Consider the following 20,471-nt stretch of genomic DNA (forward strand, 5'->3'; position numbering starts at 1 on the left):
CGTCAGTGACCCTGGGGGTCAAACCTCAGGTCGGACAGGTCAAACCCCACCGGCGACATGACGCCGGCGAGGCCCGAGACGGCGGCGAAAGTGCTTTTTGCCATTCCGGCAACCAAATGGACGGCGGAAGGCATCTACGTGTTGCTGAGGTTGAGCCGCGACTATTGGTGGTGGTGGTTGGGCTCGGGGTGGCCGGAGTTGACGGCGGCGAGCTCGGCTGCGGCTGCCGGAGTTCGGGTGCGGTCGGAATCGACGTTGCAGGGGGCTTGGGGAGGCGTTAGTGCGCGCTACGTGCTCCTAGTGAGGTGTGGAGCACGATGGTGTGCTCGGTTGGGTGCTACGGTGACCGTGGCCACGACGGCGACATCGCCGGCGGCGTGGAGCTCTCGGCCAAGGTGGGGCTAGGGCCTAGAGGTCGAAAGAGACCAGGGGAGAAGGGGGAAACGATCCGGGGGCTCACCGCGGGGCTGCAGAGGTGGTTAGCGGGCTCGGGGACGCGCTGGAGACGACGAATTCGACGGCGACGATGATCGGAGCCCGAAGAGGGGAACGGCGACGTGGCGGCGATGCAGGGCTTCCGGGGAGCTGTGGAGCGGTGGGGAGGAAGAGGGAGTCGAGGCGGAGCTCCTGAGCTAGTCGGGGGAGCGAGGGGTGGCCGGGGATGGCTACTATGGCGAACGGCGGCGACGGTGGTGTTCGGCCGTGTGAGAGAGAGAGCGAGGGAGAGGAGGGGAGAGCCGGGGGAGAGTGAGAGAGAGCAGGGGGGATCGGGACGGCCTGCGGGAGTCGTCCACGCGGCCAGGAGCGCGTCGGCAAGCAGGAGGTGGCCGCGCGGCCGTGCGCGCGCGAGCACGCAGCAGCTTCGGGGCGAGGGGAGGAAGACGACGGAGAGCTGCAGTGGTGGGCTGGGCCGCTGCTGGCTGGGCCGGCCAGCTGGCTGGGCCGCACAGTGGAGGAGCCCAGGTAAGTTTTCCCCTTTTTATTTCTGTTTCTGTTTTATTTAATATATCTGCAACTTTGTTGAATTAAATAAAATACCTAGGCAAGTTCAAAAATCACCAAACTATTCCTGGCCCATAGTTGGATTATTTCCAACATGAAACATTTTAGTTTGGAGATATTTGAGCATTTACATATTTTATATTATTTTAAATGCCCAAATTCAAATATTTATGATTTAATTCAAAAACCCTAGGATGGCCTAGGAAAATGTGCACCATTTTTGGCAGAGGTTCTGAACCAAGACAAAAATGATGGGCATTTTAGAAGGGCATTTCAGGTTCATTGAAAAATTATTTTAGTAACCCTAGTTGGTTTCAGAGGGGACTGGGGGTTCTGTCATCCCCATTTCAAGTTTCTGATGAAAGAATAAACATGATGCAACACTCTAATGCATGACTAGCTAGGGTGTGACAGGGCCTTAAAAGAAATGCCACAGTCGGGCGTCTCAGCGACACCACATAAAGGGCTTTAAAAGAAATGCCACAGTCGGGCGTCTGAGCGACACCACATAAAGGGCTTTAAAAGAAATGCCACAGTCGGGCGTCTGAGCGACACCACATAAAGGGCTTTAAAAGAAATGCCACAGTCGGGCGTCTGAGCGACACCACATAAAGGGCTTTAAAAGGAACAATCATAATGAGTATCCCGAAGGTAGAACCATCCCAGAGATACTCGGTAATAACAATAATATCACGGGTTAGTCAAAAATAATAATAATCATAGCTCTCACAAATCACAAGCAGTATTTCTGGTTAACAGTTTCACCTCCGAAGACCGACACTAAGACCGACACCTGACCCATCCCAGACTGTAATCCTTAACCATGGACACGGCTATTAGAATAGGTTTATTCTCTGCAGAGGGTGTACTCTTTACCCACGAGTAACGGATTTCTTTAGTCCACCGGGACTAATTCCGTCTACGGTCTTTTTGTTGAAAACACGCCTAACTTGCACACACCAGCTTATCTCACACGTGTCTGGAATCACCCACGACACCTGTTAAGCAACTCTAAGTGGGGAGGCTACAACCTCGCGTAGCATGGGATCAAATTTATATCGCGCGCTCTAAGGGGTGGCCTCCCCTCTCGGTCCCAACCGGAAACACCCATGCCCCCGGACCAGGTGGCCTGCCTACCAGCTACAACCGGTATCTTCCACCATGGCCTCTCTGTACGGTGTGTGCTAGAAAGAGGTTGACAACTTACTGAACCGTACTCTACTTGCTGTAGAGACCAGTGGTAGTACGAAACAAGTATGGGGTTACTGGAACAAGACTCGATCTACGGTCGACTCAGGAGGTTAAAGTATTCCCTGCATGATTAGTATAACAAATATAATCCATCCAACAGAGTCACCGCTCATATCACCTTGCCATGCCATATCAGACATAACCGTCCTGACGGAGACCGGCGACAAACTCATACCTACCCAAGGCAGAGGTTTTCCCGGTTTCCTGCCGGTATGCATTCAAGGCATATGAGGGTGATTATCATCACAAGTGTGTTCGTTTCCAACAGCATGGAAATCAATAACATGCACCCAGGCATATGATCATATCACATGAAATAACAAGTCCTTCAAAATATGGTGGTGTTATAAATGCATCAACGATCACACCAAAAATATTATGCTGGGGTTCAGAATGCTTGCCTTCAACGTGTGGAAAGGCAGGGTGCTCTCCAAACTTTTGAAAGTTTTCTTCTCTTTCCCCAAAATCCTATTTGAAAAATATATTTGAATTAACACATATTTCAAAAACAGAACAAAAAAGTTGTTTGAAAAATTTTCAAATAAATCTTAAAATAAACTAGATCAATTTTGAGGAAGGTAGGAAAAAGAATCAACTCATTTGGAGTTATATTTAAAAAGTTATAGCCAGTCAAAGTTCTGGTCAAAATCTGTTTTTAAATAAAACAGAAAAAGAAAACGTTTCGGAGGCGAATACGCTTTCGGAGCGGGGAAAGCGTACTAGGGATAATACGTCTTCACTTAATCTGATGTGGACAGCACGGGGTGTCGCTGACAGTGGGCCCGCCTGGCCCACTGGTCATGTTTGACCAGTCGCCGCGCGTCGTCTCCCTCCTCTGTCCAAGCGGAGCGGGGCTCCGGCGATCGTCGCCGGCGTTTGGCTGCTCCTCGCGGGCTCCAGAGGTTAGGGATGGATCCGCACGGCCGGAGCGGTTCTCCCGGTGGTCGTGGGGTTGTCGGAGGTGGAGGGAGCTGCCGGCGGCGAGCTCCGCGGCGGAGGAAAGCTTCGGTGGCGAAGTGACTATGTGGCGGCGATGGTTCCCGATCAAAATCAAGTAGTGGGTTGGGTTCACAGGAGGATGAGGAAGTTCCTGGCGAAGAGAACGGAGAGGGGGAGGTGCTGGAGGTGCCGGATTGGCCGGGGCGGTTGCGGCGGCAGGAGTTGCTGGAGATGATGAAGAAGACCTCCCCGGGTCGAATGCGAGGCAGGGGAGCGCCATGGGGGTAGCATGAGGTCGCGTGCGTGCTCAGAGGGGCTCGGGGTGTCCATTTATAGCACGCCGAGGTCGGTTCCGCGGCGGTGGGGATAAGCTCTCCGGCGAACCGCCTCTCTGTAGCTAGGGCGACGTGGCGGCGACGAACGCTAGCGGACACCCGTGTCGATGAGCTCGGGCTGTGCCGGGGCCAGGTGGCGAGCCGGGGTGGCTTGGGCGGTGCTGAACGGAGCAGGGGCTGTCGGGCGGCGGCGGCGGCTAGCTCTTGGCCTGCCGGGCGCGGCGGGGGCTGCTTGGCGCGTTGCTGCGAGGAGGGGAGCGCGTGGCGTGGTTCTGCAGAGCGGGCCAAAGCCGTGGGGGCTAGCGTGTCGGCTCGGCCGTGTGGCTGCAATACGCGCGCTCTGGGCGCGTCCAGTGCACGCACTGAATGTGCTCGACGAAATGCCATGGCACTCCAGAGCGTTTGGTTGGAGCTGGGATTTAGCAGGGTGGGGTTATAGTCTAAGGCAAAACCATTGGACAAGCTGGTACGATCCAAGGTTCAAGGTCACAATGCAAAGACAAAATCATGTCAAAACTGGCCATGCGCACCAGGTGTTTGACAAAATGCCAAGGGCACTTAGGCATTTCTTGGAGTGGCCAAAATCTCCAGATCAGTGTCTCTGTGGATGAAAGAGAGAGTGGTGATGTTAGTTGGTCAAAAGAAGAAACTTGTTAGTGCAAGTTTTACAAAACTTCAATTCTGGACAGGAAATAAATGACATTATTTCATGAACCAAAAATGATCCAAAAGGTGCATGCTCTTGGACTTAAGGGTTTAACATGGGGGACTACAAGTAGGAGAAATAATCAAGGGTATAGGAGCAACTAAAATGGTGGTTGTTGTACAAATCCTCAAATTGGACCAGAATGGAAATGAGGTTGATCCACTCAAATTTTTCAAAGAACATAAATAGGTTTTTGCACAAAGTGAAACAATAGGCTCCTACTGACCTCCCTTAATTTTGGTAGAAGTTTTAAAGAAATATTTAAATAGGTTGTAGTGCAAAATGCACTCTGGACCAGAGAAGAAAAATTGAGTGCAGGGCTCAAAATATTTCATGAATGAAATATATTTTTGCATAATAGTGATTTAAAAACATCACATGACATCTCCAAATTTTTATGGGAATTTTAAGTGAATTTATCAAATGGTTGTAGTTCAAATAAGGCCATTTAACCTAGAAAACCCTTTTCAAGAAAATAAAGATCAAGCAACTTAATTATTTAATTAGTTACACTGATAACAGGAAAGTTTTTCTTGAGAGGTTAAACAAGTCCAACAACATTTTTGAAAAGTTTTCTCTCTGGGAAAAACTCATCATAACAGGGAAGGAAAAGATTTAAACAAAAGTCAAAATGGAGCTCAAAAATTCAAAGTTTTAGATCCTGGCAAAATTTTAATTTAATAAAACAAGACCAAATTTTTGGGGTGTCACATAAATCTATTACTAACTAGTGGCAGGGGGTGGGGGCGACGGAGAGGTAGCTAGGGGCGGCGAGGTCGAGGGCAGTGGGAGGAGGGCTGCCGGCGGAGGAGGGAGGAGGGGCGGCCGCAGGCGGAGGGAGGAGGGCGGCGGCGGAGGAGGGAGGGGCGGCCGCAGGCGGAGGGAGGAGGGAGGAGGAGGGAGGAGGGACGGAAGGAGGGGAGTACCTCGGCGGCGGACGGACGAAGGCGGCGGCGGCGGCGACGACGCACGACGACGGTTATCGGCACGCGGGCGAGAGTGAGATCAGTGAGTGAGGGCCGGTCGTGCGCGTGGGGATAAGGTAGGGATAGTTGTAGCGCGTTTGCCAAAAGGCGCTATAGCTAATCTGAATAGCAGTAGCGCTTTGCATATAAACCGCTACTGCTAAGTGTAACTATACAAAAAATACATCAATGCAAAAATACATTGGCCATCAATGATCTTTTTGTGTACAATCTGAATTGTCAATATGAGTCCCCTCCGGTAGGAACCGGAGAGGACTCATATTGCGACCACAAATTTTACACATAGAGTTCAGTGAAGACCAACTGGTTGTGGTAGTTTCAGAAATAACAAATTTAAGGTGGTAAACACCCTGTTCACGGAGCGAGGTGGGACTAAACTTGTGGGCTGATCTTACCAGTAGCAGTTTTCCTAGAAGCGTGCTGCTGCTAACTTCTATAGCAGTAGCGCTGTTCTGTACAGAGCGCTACTGCTATAACTAGCGGGGGGGTGGCGAGGTCATGGCAATTATAGCAGTAGCGCGGTTTGTGGTGGACGCGCTACTGATATTTTCCTTTCAGCAGCGGGTTTTGGTCAAAACGCGCTGCTGCTAAATAGCAGTAGCGTGGTATTTTGAGGAGCACTGCTGGTAAGATTCTGTGTATAGGCTTTTCCCTAGTAGTGTAAATCATATCAACTAAATCAAAATGTTGCATATGAACTAGCCTACTAAATCAAAATGTAGCAGGGGGGAGGGAGAAGGAGGGGCGACTCGAGGAGGGAGAAGAGAGTAGGACGGAGAAGGAAGGCGGAGCGAGGAGGGGCTGGCCGGCGGCGAGTGGAGGGAGAATGGAGGAGGAAGGCGGAGCGAGGAGGGGCTGGCCGGTGGCGAGTGGAGGGAGAATGGAGGAGGAAGGCGGAGCGAGGAGGGGTCATCCAGTGGCGAGTGGAGGGAGGACGGAGGAGGAGGCCGGTACCGAGTCCAGCGAGGAGGATGAGGTGACGGCGGCGCAGATCGGAGGAGGGGCGACGAGGGGGAGATCGAGTGTGTGTGTGAGTGTGATCTAGATCGGATAGGTGAGGAGGGGGGTAGATGGAATGGCTTAGCAGTAGCGCGCTATAGCAAAATGCGCTACTGCTAAATGACATATCAGTAGTGCCTTTGGCCGAGAACGCGCTACTGCTATGTTAGACATAGACATAAAAAATACATTGATCATCAATTGTCTTTTTGTGTACAATCTGATTTGTCAATAGGAATCCTCGACGGTTGGTTTAGGAACAGGCGAGGATTCCTATTGCGGCCACAGATCCTACACATAGAGTTCAATGAAGACCAAGTGCTTGTGAAAGTTGTAGAAGTAACATATTTAAGGTGGTACAAACTCTATTCACGGAACGAGGTGGGACTAAATTTTTGTAGTAACCTTAGTAGTAGCGATTATTGCGTAAATGCGCTGCTGCTACGATCCGTAGCAGTAGCGCCCTTTGTATTAACGTGCTGCTGCTATAATTGGCCTCGCGGCGGAACAGCTTCGCCAGAGCCTTAGATTGATTCCGCCAAGGTTCCGCCTTGTGGCGGTGGAGTTTCGTCCCGTAAGCTTGCCCACGATTTTTTCCAGGACAAAACCCTTCATATAGCAGAAGATGGTCGCCAGAAGCCCACCAGGGGGCCTAGGAGATAGGGGGGCGCGCCCTATAGGGGGGCGCCCCCCTGTCTCCTGGACAGGGTGTGGGCCCCCTGGCCTATTTCTTTTGCTCATAATTCCTTAATAAATCCAAAAAGTGGTTTCATGGAGTTTCAGGACTTTTGGAGTTGTGCAGAATTGGTTTCCAACGTTTGCTCCTTTTTCAGCCAGAATTCCAGCTGCCGGCATTCCCCCTCTTCATGGTAAACCTTGTAAAATAAGAGAAAAATAGCCATAAGTATTGAGATATAATGTGTAATAACAGCCCATAATGCAATACATATTGATATAAAAGCATGATGCAAAATGAATGTATCAGACCCAAAGACAAGCGAGGTTTTAATTAAAATGGGCAAGTTTAAAGGAGCCACCGACAGTTTACTTGTTGCAATAGAAGAGGCACGAACGGGGGTGTTCACGCCCAACAGAGAGAACGACGAGCTTATGGGCGCCCTGAAGAATCCTGAACACCCGGGAAGAACTAGAGGCAAAGGCGTTATTCCATGGTTTGAGGGGTTTGTGGACTGGAACGCCGACTACAGAAGTCATGCGAGAAAGAAGCAGCAGGAGGAGCAGAAGAGGAAGCTGGAGGAGGAGGAGAGGAAGCACAAAGCAGACTGCCTTCGCATCGTGGAACCAAAACATGCGGAGTTGGCACTCACTTTCCAGCTGCAGCTGCAGTAGATCAACTCACTTAGCCAGGAAAGGGGGTCTCAGCAGCGGCAACAGCTAGCGGATCCAGTATTCGATAGCACCGTCCCATCCATGTAACATCCCAAATTTCCAATTTGGCACGTTATACATTAGATCATCATTGCATAGCATATTCTATTGCATTTTGGTTGATCCTAGAAATTCGACGCAACTCAAGGACCCACGGATAGAGTTGGGGATTTCGTTATTTTCATATTTGATTTTTCTCAAATTTTGAAAAGAGGATCATTTGGTTTTAATTATTTTTCTCTCCGAATATTTACAATTTGAAAATAAAAGAGAGGGGATAAAATGACTTTCCCAAAATAAAGAAATATTGGCGGTTAAATATTAAAATCAAATAAGAATTTTATTCAGAGTTTTATTGCTATTTTATTTGAGTTAGGAAAAAAATTTGTTTTTCAAAATTGCATTAGAGGCCCAAATAAATATTCACTTTGTCCGCTATATTTTTAGAGGACGGGGAAAATTTATTTCAGAATTTTTGGAGTCCGTTTAGGATTTATTTTCTTTGTTTTTCTGTGCTGAATTAATTTTTTTTTAAATCCAACCGACCAACCGGGTTGTGTCCGCCTGGGACACCGACCCGGTCGGCCCTTTAAGAGGCGAGGGCCCGAGCCGCCCAAACCCTAGCCGCCACAGACACGCACCCGCCGCCGCCACTAGACGCCACCGCGCCGCAGCCGCCACCTAGCCCCCGGCCGCCCGCCGCCGCCGCCACCCAGCCCCACGCCGCCCGCCGCTGCCGCGAGCCCCACCGCTGCCGTGCCGCCGCCGGACGCTGCTGCCCCACCACCATACGCCGCCGCCGCCGTACCGTTCCACGAGGTAGCCGCCGTTTTTTTAAACCGATCGGCTTTATTTCATAAACCCTAGATTCATTTTTTTGTAGATCGGTTCGGTTTTCTCGGTTTAGTTAATTAGCAGAAGTTCGTCCGTACGTTCGTTTTAATGAATGGTGTTCACCTGTTAGTCGCAGACAGCGAACGTTCGTTTGTTAGCTTGTTCGTCAGTTTTTCTTTTTCCAGGGTTTTCCACGATTATTTTTCGATCGCGATTTCTGCCCTGATCTTTGTTTTAGTTTATCTTTTTGCTCGTTTATTTGAATCAGGCGATTCAAGCGCCTAGATCTTCATCTCGAAGCCCTCTTTCTTTTTAACCAACTTAAACAAGATTTTGGTACTGTAAAAATTGACTTTAGTCCAGATTAGTAAACGGATCTTGTTTCTTTCGTAGTTTGAGTTTAGTTGCTTTGTTTGTTTTGTTTCTTTTGTGCAAACCGGAGTTCTTAAGTTGAACTTTCTAGTTAGATCTCTTACTTGAGTTTTACCCGTTCTTTTAGTTGAGTGCTTATGTATTCTATTGTTTGATTGCGGTAGAGTACCCGGAGTGCGAAGCGTGCTACTACGAGTCTCTAGGTTTCATGTATCATCAGTAAGGCAAGTAACACTTTGATCATATCCCTTTATTACCCAGTTTTTATGCATTAGCTCAATCCTCAAACATTGCATGGTTAGGATTTGTTTAACATGTGGGTTTTGGGAAGTAGATGATGAGGTAGAACATGTTGTCCTGTTTATTATCAAACCTTTGGGGGTTACATCTACGTTATGCTTATATTGCTATGCTATGCTCGTAGACGTGGTTTGGGTGAGTGTATCCATGACAGATGTGAGTACTGCTAATTAATGGTTAACTTAAGGTGGCTACTTAACTACACATCTGGATGGATTGTTTGTGGGCACCTGGAGAATCCAGTGTTGTCCTAGGATATCCTGGGTCCCATGTGATCATCCTAAGGTCCACGACCCAGGCTCAAAGGTATCATAAGATTATTCATGGTAGAAAATTCCGTGTGTAGCCACAAGCTATTATGGGCTCTAGCATAGGTTATTAAGTTGCATGACCTCTTTCAGTGGTGGGCTAGTAGATGTAGGGGAAAGTAGGTGTAACTGTCCATCCAGAGTAAAGAGTTAATGTTTCTGAAAGACTATGTCTCGGTCATCCGTTTCTCAAACATCATGTAGTGCGAGAAATCTAACGGAGGAGATCGAGTCTTGTGGGGAAAAGTGCGCAAACCTCTGCAAAGTGTACAAACTAATCATGGTTAACCGTGTCCCCGGTTATGGACATCTTGAGTATCTGCTTCTTGGATTATCATGTTGATCTCATCACTCTAAATTAATTTGATTGGGTTAATGATGATGCTTAATTGAGATTGAGTTGGAGGAACCTTCTCAATGTTTAACAACCACCATGATAGTTAAATAAAATTTATTCCTTTTTTGTAGGGAAAAATTGGCTTTATGCAAAACTGTAACCATAGAGCTTTCCACCAGCCATATATGCATGTAGTGATAGCATTTATTCTGTTCATTAATCTATGTGTTACATTGCCAGCATATTCCATGTGCTGACCCGTTTTGGGCTGCAACATTTCACGTTGCAGACTTTTCAGACAACGAGTAAGGTGCCATAGGTCGTTGTCTTTCACTCAGCTATGCCATTGGAGTTGATGGACTCACTTTATCTTCTAAGCCTTCCGTTGTTATCATTCTTAGATGGCCTTAAGCCATATTATTGTAATTAGTTCTCTTTTGAGACATTTGATGCAATAATGTGTGATTGATATTCTATTATAAATCCTCGATTACTGTGTGTGTCAGCATTACTGATCCAGGGATGACACTGATGCACAAAGATTAGACTGTTTGAGGTCTGGTTGCTACAAGATGGTATAAAAGCACACGCTAAATGTAGGACACGACCACTAAGCTAAGACCATAGTACACTCTTCTCTACTCATTTCTGACTTCTCTCCCTTTTCTACTCTATAGGATGGCGGATGCAAGGAACAAGTTTACCCAACCGGATGAAGATACACCTTTTGGACGACACTTGAAGGAAGTCACTAGGTACCTGAACGTCGGAATACCAAGCTCCACCGGGACCTACATCGCCACTTTACCAGAAGAGGAGAATTGGATGATTCAAGTTCAAGTTCTAGGAAGGGCGTTCATGCCAGTCACTGAACCCATAGAGTTTTCCTTTGTTGCACCAACCTGGAGTTTAGGAAAGAGTATGGAAGCTCACATTACCATGGGATGCATTGGAGAAGTTTACCACAAGGATCTTAAGGATACTATCTACCAGATTTGTGGGCGCCGAGATGAGCAATGGGAGATAATCAGCACTAGGAAGGATAGATCCATTGCAGCTTTCATCCAGGAGTTAAACCAGCACATTCGTCACCAGGAGAACCAGATGTGCGCAGGCATGATAGATCTGAAGAAGGTAATGACCAGAATCACGGAGCTGGAGGAAGAACTCAAGTCACATGCAATGGATATGAGGAGGAAATGACGATACTCATGGAGAAGAACGACGACCTGATGAGGAAGCTAGGAGTATTTATGGGAGACCCCGCGCGAGGAGGAGAAGACGACGATTCCATTCGTTCGGAGGACTACATCATCATTGATGACACCGACTCAGACCCCGACGATAGTGATGATGACTATGTTGATGAAGCTGGAGCAGATATCATGGAGTCTTCTACAGATTAAAACTTCTAGTCGACCACCATATTAGTAGTAGTATTCCCCCATGTATATAGTATAGTCTAAGCACTTTTGTAACGATAGTTAGACCGATTGTATGCCCTTGCTTGAATTGATTGAAGTGATATTGTTTGTGTTTGTCTCATGTGCATATGGGTAGTGTTTTCCCTTTAGACCTCATTCTATCATGTTTTCTTTTCTAAACCCAAAAGATGCCTCCGAGATGTGACAATGGATTTGCTTTCCCGCCGGAGCTCACCAAGTTGATCCAGCAGCAGAATACCCTGATGCAGCTACAAGTCCAGAACCAGAACCAGGGGAACAACAACAACAACCCACCACCACCACCACCTGTAGATCACTTAGCCCGTTTTCTAAGGCTGAACCCGCCGGTGTTTTCCAGTAGCACCGAGTCGATTGTTGCAGATGATTGGCTCCGCAGGATTGAAAGGGAGTTGACCACTGCAGGGTGCACAGATGCGGAGATAGTGCATTTTGCCGCACATCAGCTTGATGGACCCGCAGCATCATGGTGGAAGAATTTCACAGCCACTCACCCCATTTACACTGTCACATGGGATCAGTTTCAGCAGGCTTTTCGCACTGCCCATGTTTCAGCAGGAGCTATGGCCATGGAGAAGCACGAGTTTCGCAACTTGCGCCAAGGAGGACGCACTGTGGGCCAGTATGTGGATGATTTTAGTAAGTTAGCACGGTCTGCCCCGGATGATGTTGCTACAGATGCTGCTAAGCAGGAGAAGTTTCTGGAAGGGCTGAATCATGAGCTGAGCATGCAGTTGATGGTGGCAAACTTCAAAAACTACCAGGAGTTGGTAGATAGAGCTCTCATGATTGAAGGGAAGAAACAGCAGATAGACAGCCGCAAGAGGAAGTATGGATAAGTGAAGTACAATTCAGGAGCTCAGCAGAGACCCTGTTTTACCCCGAACACGGGACGACACATTCACCATAATAGTGGAGGTCATAATTCCAGGGATTTCGCATAACCATAGTGGCCCCAAGAATGGGAATGGGAATGGAGGAAGCAACGGCCAGAACCGTTCAAACCCAGCAACACCCCCAAGAAGGATCTAAGTCACATTACTTGTTTCAAGTGCGGGAAGAATGACATTACGCCATGGAGTGTTCTGAAGCTAAGAATGGAAATGGCAATGGAAGCTCTGGGAAGAATCCCAATCCTTTCAATAGGGGACAGGTGAACCACGTTAGCGTGGAGGAGGTTGACGCACAACCAGATGCAGTAATAGGTAAGTTTTTGGTTAAGTCATTTACTGCAATCGTTCTTTTTGATACTGGTACATCGCATTCATACATATCAAGGGGATTTGTGGATAAGTATAAGTTGCCCACCAAAGTTCTTAGAACATCGATGTTAGTAAGTTCGCCAGGAGCAGAGCATATGGCAAGCCAAGGATGTTTTCAGATGCCATTGACCATAGGTAGGCATGTTTTCCCCTCAGACCTGATAATTCTGGAGTCGCAAGGTTTGGATGTGATTCTGGGTATGGATTGGCTATCGATGTATGGAGGAAACATCGATTGCGCCAGTAAGTCAATTATGCTCACCACCCCAGAAGGAAGAAGGATTAAGTATGTATCCCGGCATGTGCCGAAGAGGAATCAAGTGAATTCCTTATTAGGAGTTGTGCAGGAGGAAGTACCGGTGGTGAAGGATTTCCCTGATGTATTTCCAGAGGAGTTGCCAGGCATGCCACCGGACAGAGACATTGAGTTTTTGATTGAGCTTTTGCCAGGCACAGGGACAATGTCTAAGAGACCGTATCGGATGCCCGCACATGATTTGGAAGAAATTAAGAAGTAGATTAAGGAGTTACTTGATAAAGGCTATATTCGCCCAAGTTCATCACCTTGGGGATCACCAGTGCTTCTAGTGGAAAATAAGGATGGATCGTTAAGGATGGTTGTCGATTATCGTGGATTGAACGAAGTGACGATCAAGAACAAGTACCCACTACCGATGATCAATGATTTGTTTGACTAGTTACAAGGAGCTAAGGTATTTTCCAAGATCGATCTGCGATCAGGATACCATCAGCTGTAGATTCAAGAGCAGGATATACCTAAGACAGCTTTTACCACAAGGTACGGGCTATATAAGTATACCGTTATGTCATTTGGTCTGACTAACGTGCCTGCCGAACATGATGAACAAGGTGTTTATGGAGTTTTTGGACAAGTTTGTTGTAGTGTTCATTGACAATATATTGGTCTACTCGAAGAATGAAGAGGAGCATAAGGAGTATTTGTGTTTAGTTCTCGAGAAGCTCGGGGAACACCAGTTGTATGCTAAGTTCAGCAAATGTGAGTTTTGGTTGAAAGAATTTGGATTCCTCGGACATGTTATATCCGGAGAAGGGATAGCAGTATTCCCCACCAAGGTTGTCACTGTGACAAATTGGGAAGCACCCACATCAGTTGGAGAGATCCGGAGTTTTCTTGGACTCGCATGATACTATAGAAGATTCATTGAGAAATTCTCGAAGATTGTGAAACCTATGACGGAGTTGTTGAAGAAGGACACCAAATTCAAATGGACTATGGAATGTGAAGCCAGTTTTCAGGAGTTGAAGAAACATTTGGTTACAGCCCCAATGTTGATTCTTCCAGATCAACGCAAGGATTATCAAGTGTATTGCGATGCTTCATGTCGAGGACTTGGAGCAGTGCTTATGCGGGAGGGGAGAGTTGTTTCTTATGCCTCACGACAGCTTATTCCCCATGAGTTTAATTATGCTACCCATGATTTGGAGTTAGTAGCCCTAGTGCATGCATTGAAGACGTGGAGACATTTTCTCATCGAAAACCACTATGAGGTGTACACGGATCACAAGAGTTTGAAGTACATCTTCACACAGAAGGAGTTGAATCTCAGGTAAAGGAGATGGTTGGAGCTCATCAAGGATTATGATATGAGGTTGCACTATCATCCCGAAAAGGCTAATGTAGTAGCCGATGCGTTGAGTCGCAAGAGTCATGTTAATACACTCATAACCGGAGAATCACCCAAGGAGTTAGTAGAGGATCTTCGTGAGCTATGTCTGGAAATAGTTCCGAGAGGCTATGTAGCAGCATTGGAAATTCAGTCTACTTTGATGGATAATATCAGAGAAGCCCAAAAGACGGACAACGAGATTGCCGAGATAAAGGAAAGGATGAGCAAAAGAAAGGCCAAAGGATTCCGTGAGGATGAGCACGATACCTTATGGTTTGAGGACCGCGTATATGTGCCTAATGACCCCGAGATCAGGAAGTTGATTCTGCAGGAGGCCCATGATTTGCCGTATTCGATTCACCCACGAAATAGCAAGATGTAACTGGATTTGAAGGACAGTTTGTGGTGGACCGGAATGAAGAAGGATATTGCGGTGTATGTGGCAGTTTCTGATGTATGTCAGAGAGTGAAGGCAGAGAATCAGAAGCCAGCAGGATTGCTACAGCCATTGCCGATATTCGAATGGAAGTGGGATAAGCTAGGCATGGATTTTATAACAGGATTACCCAGGACTCGTTTAGGCTATGACTCGATATGGGTTGTAGTCGATCGTTTGACGAAGGTAGCTCATTTCATCCCAGTGAAGACCACTTACACCAGTGCTAAGTTGGCAAAGATATACATGACCAGGATCGTATGTCTGCATGGAGTTCCGAGGACCATTTTATCAGATAGAGGAACCCAGTTTACCTCAAAGTTCTGGAATCAATTGCATGAAACTTTGGGTACCAGGTTAGAGTTCAGTACAGCCTTTCATTCACGGACAAATGGACAGACCGAGAGAATCAACCAGATTCTAGAGGACATGTTGAGACCGTGTGCGCTAGATTATGGATCCAGCTGGGACGACAATTTGCCGTATGCAGAGTTCTCTTACAACAACAGTTACCAAGCCAGTTTGAAAATGGCCCCTTTCGAAGCTTTGTATGGAAGGAGGTGCAGGACACCGTTGTTATGGGATGAAGTTGGAGACCGTCAGTTATTTGGACCAGATTTGATTAAGGAGTCGGAAGAGAAGGTTAAGCTGATTCGCGACAGACTGAAAGTAGCCCAGTCCAGGCAAAAGAGTTATGCAGATTCTAAACGCAACGAGATAGTTTACGAAGTTGGAGACAAAGTTTATCTTCGTGTGTCCCCACTTCGAGGAGTTAAACGTTTTGAAGTTAAGGGAAAGATAGCACCATGCTTTGTGGGGCCATACAAAGTTTTGGAGCGTATGGGAGAAGTTGCTTACAAGTTGGAGTTGCCCGAAGGATTGTCAGGAGTTCACGATGTGTTCCACATTTCCCAGTTGAAGAAGTGCCATGCAAATATGGCTGATATTCCTCTGAGAGACACAGTGCCACTAGAAGCGATTCAAATGGATAGCGATTTGACTTATGAGGAGAAACCAGCGAAGATTCTCGAGTTTGCCAGCCGAGTCACACGCAACAAGGTTATCAAGTTTTGCAAAGTTCAGTGGAGCCACCATACCGAGGAGGAAGCAACCTGGGAAAGAGAGGAAGACCTACGGAAGGACCACCCGCACCTATTTTCTAGCCAACCCGAATCTCGAGGGCGAGATTCATCTTAAGGGGGGTAGGTTTGTAACATCCCAAATTTCCAATTTGGCATGTTATACATTAGATCATCATTACATAGCATATTTTATTGCATTTTGGTTGATCCTAGAAATTCTACGCAACTCAAGGACCCGCGGAGAGAGTTGGGGATTTCGTTATTTTCATATTTGAGTTTTCTCAAATTTTGAAAAGAGGATCATTTGGTTTTAATTATTTTTCTCTCCGAATATTTCCAATATGAAAATAAAAGAGAGGGGATAAATAACTTTCCCAAAATAAAGAAATATTTGAGGTTAGATATTAAAATCAAATAAGAATTTTATTTGGAGTTTTATTGCTATTTTATTTGAATTAGGAAAAAAATTGTTTTTCAAAATTGCATTAGAGGCCCAAATAAATGTTCTCTTTGTTCGCTATATTTTTAGAGGACGGGGAAAATTTATTTCAGGATTTTTGAAGTCCGTTTAGTATTTCTTTTCTTTGTTTTTCTACGTGGAATTATTTAAAAATATCCAACCGACCTACCGGGTCATGTCCGCTTGGGACACCGACCCGGTCGGCCCTTTAAGAGGCGAGGGCCCGAGCCGCCCAAACCCTAGCCGCCCTAGCCCCGCACCCCCTCGCCGCCGCCAAACATGCCGCCGCCAGCCCCCCCAGCCGCTGCCACCCAGCCCCGCGTAGCCCGCCGCCGCACCGCCGCCGCCGCGCCGGAGTACGCCGCCGCCGTCGTCCCGTTCCACGAGGTAGCCGCCATTTTTTTGAAAACCGATTGGTTTTATTTCATAAACCCTAGAGTCGTTTTTTAGATCAGTTTGGTTTTCTCGGTTAAGTTAATTAGAGGACGTCCGTCTGTACGTTCGTTTTAACGAACAGTGTTCACCCGTTAGTCGCAGACAGCGAATGTTCGTTCATTAGCTTGTTCGTCAGTTTTTCTTTTTCCAGGGTTTTCCGCGATTATTTTTCGATCGCGATTTCTGCCTTGATCTTTGTTTTAGTTTATCTTTTCGCTCGTTTATCGGAATCAGGCGATTCAAGAGCCTAGATATTCGTCTCGAAGCCTTCTTTCTGTTTAACCAACTTGAACAAGATTTTGGTATTGTAAAAAATTGACTTTAGTCCAGATTAGTAAACGGATCTTGTTTCTTTCGCGGTTTGAGTTTAGTTGCTTCGTTTGTTTTGTTTCTTTTGCAAACCGGAGTTCTTAAGTTGAACTTTCTGCTTAGATCTCTTATTTGTGTTTTACCCGTGCTTCTAGTTGAGTGCTTATGTATGCTATTGTTTCATTGCGATAGAGTACCCGGAGTATGAAGCGTGCTACTACGAGTCTCTAGGTTTCATGGATCATCAGCAAGGCAAGTAATACTTTGATCATATCCCTTTATCACCTAGTTTTTATGCATTAGATCAATCCTTAAATATTGCATGGTTAGGATTTGTTTAACATGTGGGTTTTGGGAAGTAGATGATGATGTAGAACCTATTGTCATGTTTATTATCAAACCTTTGGGAGTTATATCTACATTATGGTTATATTGCTATGCTATGCTCATAGACGTGGTTTGGGTGAGTGTATCCATGACATATATGAGTACTGTTAATTAATGGTTAACTTAAGGTGGCTACTTAAATACACATCTGGGTTGATTGTTTGTGGGCACCTAGAGAATCCCGTGTTGTCCTAGGATATCCCGGGGTTCCGTGTGATCATCCTAAGGTCCGCCACCCAGGCTCAAAGTGATCATAAGATTATTCATGGTAGAAACTTCCATGTGCAGCCACAAGCTATTATGGGTTCTAGCATAGTTGATTAAGTTGCATGACCTCTTTCAGTGGTGGGCTAGCAGATGTAGGGGAAAATAGGTGTAACTGTCCATCCAGAGTAAAGAGTTAATGTTTTTGAAAGACTGTGTCTCGGTCATCCATTTCTCAAACATCTTGTAGTGCGAGAAATCTATCAGAGGAGATCGAGTCTTGTGGGGAAAAGTGCGCAAACATCTGTAGAGTGTACAAACTAATCATGGTTAGCCGTGTCCCCGGTTATTAACATCTTCAGTATCTGGTTCTTGGATTATCATGTTGATCTCATCACTCTAAATTAATTTGATTGGGTTAATGATGATGCTTAATTGGGATTGAGTTGGAGGAATCGTCTCAATGTTTAACAACCACCATGATAGTTAAATAAAATGTATTCATTTGTTGTAGGGAAAAATTGGATTTATGCAAAAGTGTAACCATAGAGCTTTCCACCAGCCATATATGCATGTAGTGATAGCATTTATTCCGTTCATTACTCTGTGTGTTACATTGCCAGCATATTCCATGTGCTAACCCGTTTCGGGCTGCAACATTTCACGTTGCAGACTTTTCAGACGACGATAAGGTGCCATAGGTCATTGTCTTTCACTCAGCTATGCCGTTGGAGTTGATGAACTCACTTATCTTCCAAGCCTTCTGCTATTATCGTTCTTAGATGGCCTTAAGCCATATTATTGTAATAAGTTCTCTTTTGAGACATTTGACGTAATAAGTGTGTGATTGCTACCCTGTTATAAATCCTCGAGTACTGTGCATGTCAGCATTACCGATCCAGGGATGATACTAATGCACAGAGATCAGACTATTTGAGGTCTGGTCACTACAATCCATGCCAAGAAGCAGTGTGGATTCCGCCCCGGGCGATGATGCACTGTTGGATAGACACCCTGTGGATGATATCATAGATACGCCAACTTGTGAGCTACACATTAAAGTGAAGAACATATCCATGAAGGTGGCGGATGGCTTTGCTTATACAAGTTCCCCTTAAGCAACCTTCCATTGCAATCCGATTCCGGCTGGTTATGCTCATGTCGGGGTTGATGAAGTGGTGGCAGGATATTCGGGGCTAGAGCTTGAAATTCCTGGAGGTGACGAACAGCACACACTGGGAGAAGCCATACATCGTATCATTCTATGGAGAAAGGACTGCATCATCTTTCCAAGGCCACCAACACCGTGTCAGCCGACTCCTCCTCCAAGTCCGTTGCCGCCTTAGCAGACTCCCGCTCCTCCAAGTCCGCCGCCACCTCAACAGACTCCTGCTACTCCAAGTCCCCTGCCGCCTCAGCAGACTCCCACGCCTCCAAGTCTGCTGCCGCCTCAGCAGACTCCTCCTCCTCCAAGTCAGGCACCGCGTCAGGGGGCTTTGCCGCATTAGCGGGCTCCTCCGCCTCAGCAATAGCGGAAGAGAGGTGCCATAGCTACGTCATCTAGCGGTACAACATGAGGCAAGAAATTCATATATGGTCCAAGCCTCAAGCCTCTTCCGAGGTTGCCTTACAACCTAACTAACGAGGAAAACGAAGCCAAAGTGCGAGCCCAATTGGACGCCCATTTTGGACCGAAACCGCCCCCACCGCCAAAGGAGATCATACCTGAGCATGTCATGCAACACTTTATTGATAATGCTAAACCAGCTGTCAAGCATAGGGACTCGGACTATGAGCGCTCTATCAGGAAGTCATATGAAGCAAAAAAAAGGAGTCGAGCTCGAGCTCGAGCCAAGCAACTAACAAAAATGCAGGAAAACTGTTTCCCAGCTGGGAGAATAGGTAGTACAATCCCCCCCCCCCCGGTTTACAAACACATGTGAGTACCGTCGATTGACATATGGTAATAACTGACGATCAAAGAAGGCAGGCTAAAGAGGCAAGTATCACTTTAGAACAACTCCTAGGCATCGAGGACTGCAAAACATTTACAGAGGAGCAACTAAAATGGAAATATGCCCGCAACAAACCTATGGTCAAGCCTGAGCAGATCCTGAAGCTCTCAGCGAGAATGTAAGAATTGCATGAATGGTACGTGAGAGAAACAAATACTACAAATCGAGAGTCCATCATGGTGAAAGTCGGGGCAGAGTATTACTACCATGAAAAATAGTTGTGGATTGAGTTTGAAGAAATGTATCAGTTACTGAATCAAGGCACACTCGACAAATCTCTCATCAGTTGCTATTGTTTGTAAGTGATTTCCTTCTGTAATTTAAGTCTCTACTAGCTGTAGTGCTTGTTCATTACCTGTAATTATCCTCACTATATATTCTTTTCTGTCGTATTATGCAGAATGATGATGTATAAAATAAAAAAAGTTGGACACTATGGCATTGGGTTCATTGACCCAAATACCATTAATAAAGAGACATGGTCGCGTAAATGGGATCGAAAAGACACAGAGAAAAGCTTGCTAAGAGTTCTTGGTGCGACTAAATACCCAACTAGAAATACTAGTTTCTTACAACTTCGGGTGAGTGACACTGTCTTGTACTAAAATTTTTGTTTTTGCTTACTAGATGTTAATAAGTGTAGTTGATGAGTTATCCATATGCCTTCTTAATTATACAAACGTGTGCGCATGTTTTTTTTTACTTGATCCTGCTAATCATTGAAGTTGACGAGGGAAAAGATCAAGTACTGGACTCACTACTTAAAGAGTATAGTGACTACGCAATCGTGAAGGGGATGGTTGACAAGTAATTTCAATCATTATCGAACTATATGTCGGCATATTTAGTTCTTTTCCAGATATCAACTAATTAATAACTCCTTATTCATTTTCTTTGCCGGCGGGCAGAGCTTGGAAAAAGTTTATCAAACAGGTTGAAGGCCCATGGAAATAAAAGCTGAAATGGGTGCAACCCAAGGTAATTAATTAAGTAGTACTAGCTAGCTACTAT

The sequence above is a fragment of the Triticum aestivum genome, chromosome 2B (genome assembly GCF_018294505.1).
Source record: "Triticum aestivum cultivar Chinese Spring chromosome 2B, IWGSC CS RefSeq v2.1, whole genome shotgun sequence".
Lineage (NCBI taxonomy): Eukaryota > Viridiplantae > Streptophyta > Magnoliopsida > Poales > Poaceae > Triticum > Triticum aestivum.